Raw genomic sequence first — 5723 nt, 5'->3', positions numbered from 1 at the left:
CACACTGATCACACTCCTCTTTTCTCCTTTTCATGTTGTTATGTCTACTCCCTTTATTGTGAACAGAATCAACACACAGAGAGGAGGAAAATGATAAAAGCATCCCTTCTTTCCCTAATAAAAATGTTTCTCCACACACCATCCAAACTACCACCCCTCTCCCCTGCTTTATTTGTCACTCGGTGAGGTCATCCACCTGTCAAGGATGTGAGGTTACCCTGGAGATGTCCCCTTGTGCAAACCCTGCCCCTCCCTCCCTTGCTGATGCACAGTCTCCTGTGAAGCTGCCGGCCACCAGGAGCCAACGATCATATCAGAAAACTGCAGCTGCAGCAGCAACAGCAGTAGGAACCGTGCAAAAGGGTGTGTGTGTGTGTGTGTGTGTGTGTGTGTGTGTGTGTGTACACGTGTACTGACCCTGTGAGCTGAATCTGATTTTCAATGAGCTCCAATTGGCACTGGGATTTTTTTTCTTACCCACCACACCATTCCAACCAACCAACCCCACCCCCACCATCACCCCCAACCTCACCCCCACCACCAACAAGACCCCCACTGGGAATGCACTGCCCGTGCCTAGTTGACTCAAAGATCAAAGGTGCGGCTCCTTTTTAGGGGCAGAAAATGGTTCATCGTTGACAAAGCGAAAGACCGAGCTGATAAGGCAAAAGATATGCAGAGAAAATGTGCTGCAATCCATTTCCTGTACAGAGAGAGAGAGAGAGAGAGAGAGAGAGAAAGAGAGAAAGAGAGACACCCACAAGCTGCTTTTCAAGCTCTACCATTCAAGCACTTGTGATAAATAGGCATGATGCTGCATGTTCTCTATGGACTAAATCATCTGTGGAGGGTTTGAAAAAAAGACACCAAAGCTTTGGTGCACGTCTGACAGTTTGGTGGAGGAGGAGTCATGAACAGGCTTGTCTCATAATCAATAGCTGCACGGTACAGAAATAACGAGCGTAAGATGACGGTGGTTAGTCCTAGTGCTCTGCTCTGGCAAACAGTCAGCTACTCACAGTGTTTGTCCCCGAGCGGCATTCAAAAAATACACAACAGCAGGCGTACAATCAGACCCCACAGGGGCATGGGGGACCTAACAGGAAAACTAGTTCAACTTTTGATGCATAAGGGGCTATTTTTGGAGGATGTGTATTTTCTGGGAAAACATGAACTTTTTCACCAGCACAAAGGGTCATGTCTGAGCATCAACAAAGTCCACTAATGTCCTTCAAATTTAACAGTAGAATACCTGCATGTGCTTATCAAAATCCCCCAAAAATGTCATATCGTAACTGAGCACACAAGGAAGGCTTGGAATAGCAGGTGCAACAGTGCATTATGGGCAAAAAAATAGTCAGGAGAGAAGAAATAACTGCTTTTTACTGCTGTATTTAAAAACAGCAGGCACACAAGTGGCAAACCTACAGGAAGTGAAAGAGCATCCAGGCCTTGAGCAAACAGGAAGACAGAGATGACTGTTATTTTTCAAAGCACAACCACAGTGCTCTCAGAGGAAGAAGCAGAAGAGAAAGATCAGCTTTGAACTTTGAACGTTGATTGTCAAAAGGGCCCTACATCTACTATGGTTTTACACTTCCAAATTCAAGGGAAAAAATTCTGCCTTGTTACTGTAAGACACACTCATCCTTCAGCTCAGAAATAGTGTAAACATCACCTTTTTTGGTGGAAGGCAACATTTATTTGGTGTTCTCCTTAGAGGGAGTTTTCAGTGTACAAGTGAGAGGTCAGTGTCTTGTTCTCGTCCACCTCTCAAGACCTCCCAAGACCTACCATAACCCACAAACTGCATCGCAGATAAAGGCCTCAGCTAGGGGTGTGTGACACCAGTCACCGCTGTCTGTGTTCCTTATGGTCATATGGTCACCCTAAATTACCAGATATCTTAGTCACTTTTAAGTGTGATGCTAGCAGGCGAGATGCTAATGGTCTAATTTGATTCAATGATCTATGCTAGGCTGGAGCTAAAAGTGGCATCGCCAGAATCACAGAACGGCTGGATGAACTGGAGAAAGGTAAAAATCAATTGTTAAAGGGAGGTGGAAAATGGGCGTAATTCCCCAAATGGTGGAATATCCCTTTAAAAAGAATAATATCAGAATTTCCTTCTGAATAAATAAAGTGTCTTTATCTGTCTAATATATGACCAACCAGGCAACCAGATTGTGATAACAAAAGGGTATGTTTTTCAAAATGTGTCAATTCCAAAAATCATGATTGCGCCCAATGCTTCATGCAACTGAAATCCAGAATACCTAAGAAATAGACACTGATTTCAATAGATCAAGTAACAATTCACAATTACGATTTGAGGACAAAGCCAAAGTCCTTTTAGGCAAGTCCCTCCACTCTGCGGCCATATTGTAATGCTTTTTGGGCACTTATCGGACATCTATTTCGGGCAAAATTGTGTGTGCGCAAGGCTTCATGAATAACTACTGTACACACCAACCTCGCTCCAGCTGCAAGATCACAACACATGATTGGCACGATGTATTCACAACATACCACATGATTGGCACAATGTATTTACACATCACGTCAACTTTTGGCAGTGGAAAGGGGCGGAATATGTGTAGACGACGGCCATGTTTGTGTTATTAACTAACCCCATACATTTCTATGACAGATTCTTTGAGTGCTGTGTCTCCTCATTAGAAACTCTGACAAAGCTTTACATTGTGTTTGTATGACACATACTGTATGTGTGTTGTAAAAACACCCACAATCTTGTTCATCTGTATACATTGACAAAGGCAGAATCCCAAAGTAGAATCCTTCTAGAATCCATATCATCCACCCCCCCTTTGTTCACCTCACTTGCCCTGGGAGACACTATAAAGACCCCCATCAGGCAAGGATACTGGAACTGAAACTGAACTGAAAGTCTAATACAATCAATCAATGGACAGACACCCTGTTTATCAGGCTCTGCCAGGAATGGTCGCAATTTCCTCTTTTGGGACCTGTCAGTGGCTGTCTGAAGGGCACCACTAGAGCTATGGGAAAGAAACAGTGCAAGGCTGCTAGCACACACGAACCCTTAGAGAGGTCAAAGTCATCATGTGGCAAACTGTTTGTTTGTGTGTGCCAAGGGTGTTTGTTTGTGTGTGCCGAGGGTGTTTGTTTGTCAGAGGGGGTGTTTGTTTTCTTTGTGTGTTTGTTTTGTAGTGGTGGGTGCACTGATGAAACGGCTGCAGGCAAAATGGAATACGAAGACCAGCTGACTCCAGGACTATGAGAAACTGACCCCTTGTTACTGCCTTGGTGGCTGGCCCTCACTCTTTTACTGGAAAGGCGCACTGTATTTCATATACGACGTGATTTATGTGCCACCGACACAGGAACGGGCCTTTATACCACAATGTTTGTCTTCCGCCCTATTCAGACTTGTGGCCCGAAGGTACCAATAAAATTCCAAGGTTCCACGGCTCTTTAAAGCTTGTCTGCATAAAACCAACTTCTCAGATCGCTCATCATTTTCATAGCCCCTTGAGAAATACATGGCAAAGTAGGCTCTTATACCCATGTGGCTGCTAGTCAAGGCTGATCATTTTAATAGTGCTGGTCTTTTATATACACTGGATACAAGAACCATAAAAGCACTGATGAAGAATGACAGACTGCACTGCAGCTTACACAACTGGACTAGCCTGAAGCATGTGCTGAGAATGCAGATGCTTTGGCTGTCACTGTGTAATACAGTTATTGTATTTTTGCATATTAGACTGTAGACATTTCTGATGTATGGTTACAAAGACATACGTCTGAAAAGAATTTGGCTAGTGTCAACCAATGACTATATAACATATATATAATATATAGCACACCATATTCAGACTTTATAACATACGTATTGGACTGTAGCAATCCTGTCTGAATCTTTACATTCACAAATGCCATTTCAAAATGTCTCCATGAGGGTCTCAAAACATGTGCCAATGCAAAGCTGATGAGCTAACTCGCATTTACACGCCTTTATAGCCTACATATGCACAATGCTTGTTAATTAATAGTCAAGCAGAACAAAAGGTCACTCAGCTCTATAGACTCCTCACAGATGAATTCTTCAAAAACTCATTTCAAAGGGACTTATGACAAAGAGAAGTGCTGTGTCTGCTTCCTGTCTTTGAGAAGAAATACACAAACCTGCGGCTGTCAAAGTGCGAGGCCTGAGCGATCGAGACCATGGGGAAAAAGTCTTTGATCACAACAGAATATTAAACTACTGTGTATGTTGCTGCTTGCTATAAGACATATGAGCATCCAACAAGCAAGAGCTGTGATAAGGAGGGGGGAGGAAGAGCAACGTGAATGCATTACTGGTGACCTAAAAAGGCATGTGTGGCTGTGGATCATGATTGCACACGGCAATCAAGGAAATTATCCGAATTGATCTGTGGATACACTTTAAACCAGAATACTTAGTATTTAATGGATACCAGTCTAGAGGAATACAAGTCTGACCTATTTGTCTTGCATGCAGTCTCATTTGAAAACCGCTTGTCCTGATACAATGATTTGCCAAAGCTCTGCGTGAATGGATGGCACTGCATATTTTTGCCCATTTCTCAATGTCAAAGCACCTGATTGAAAAAAGTCACTTCTTCCACAATTCTGTGGAATTATTCAGTATCATACATCATGAATACATTCAGTCACACCCACATTTGTACAATATATGCATACAGACACACATTACATTCTCTCTCTCTCTCTCTCTCACACACACACACACTCACACCTAAGCCATTTGTCATTTGCTTGCTTGCAGAGGATGTGGTTTTGGATGGCAAAGGATGTTCACACTTAACAAGCACTGATTAACATTAACAATTAACGATTAACGATTAACAATTGCTTTCTGTTCAATATTATTAAACTTAGATGTAAAACAGTAGGCCTACACTCTCAATTTATCAACTTCAACTATTCAAATCTTCTGGTTTACAAATTACAACATCAAGCTTAGGATCCCTTTTGAAAACATATTCCACGCTGTCAACGCAACTTAAAAATGTAACTGTTGTAGCCTACCGTATCAACTAACTACTACCGCAAATACATTTGAGCAAAATAAAAAACAATTTCTAAGAAAAATCTCGAGGGTTACCCTCCTTTACCAGGGTATTAGTAGTTCAGTCTACACGTCCCTGCATGCCCCTGCATGTAACAGGTTAGTCGTTACCTTTCCACTTCAAAATGAAAGTCAAATGCGAAGTGGAAAACTTCTAGTGAGCATGTTAACATAACCAAATCCCCAAATATGTCTAAATGTAGGCTATAATAGACTGACGCGACTTACCTTCAAGTTTATGAATGTTGTACTGCTGATGCTTGGCAGATTAACTCAACTGCGGTGTGCAAGGATGCAGGAAGTTGTAGCTTAGAGCAGTCAGTCAGGGCGTTACACGTCTTCAACTTTTCAAACTCATCTGACAGTTCCTCTTCCATCGTATCAAAAGTCGAAGCGAATCTGATCTCAGTTTATTGTAGGCTATCTGACTCCCACAATGTCCTCATGGTCCGTCCTCCATACAAACACGAACGCTATAACCTGAACCACTGGCCGCATGGCTAGTCTAGACTATTACTTCACATAAATATTATTTTCAAACGATGTACATACATTTATTATTACCAACAGAGACCACCTGGTAGCTGAAGTGCTCATGCATTTTAAATGTAGTGCTGCTCTCTAG

The 5723-nt window shown here is 42.4% G+C and overlaps 1 protein-coding gene across 1 annotated transcript in view; it reads right to left on the bottom strand.

Annotated features, from left to right (window-relative positions):
- arhgdig (Rho GDP dissociation inhibitor (GDI) gamma) overlaps nucleotides 1-5484 on the bottom strand; it is a 36776-nt gene extending 31292 nt beyond the window's left edge. The window contains exon 1 of the mRNA XM_076266183.1: nucleotides 5327-5484. The gene's annotated coding sequence lies outside the window, so the exon portion shown is untranslated. The remainder of the gene's footprint in view (nucleotides 1-5326) is intronic.
- Nucleotides 5485-5723: the final 239 nt, after the last annotated feature.

Source organism: Alosa pseudoharengus, unplaced genomic scaffold (genome assembly GCF_046254945.1).
Source record: "Alosa pseudoharengus isolate Yale_2024_CS ecotype anadromous, Long Island Sound unplaced genomic scaffold, YU_APseudo_1.1 YU_APseudo_1.1_scf_4, whole genome shotgun sequence".
Taxonomy (NCBI): domain Eukaryota; kingdom Metazoa; phylum Chordata; class Actinopteri; order Clupeiformes; family Clupeidae; genus Alosa; species Alosa pseudoharengus.
The sequence above is the reverse complement of the archived record's forward strand: the minus strand, read 5'-3'. Positions and strand labels throughout refer to the sequence as shown.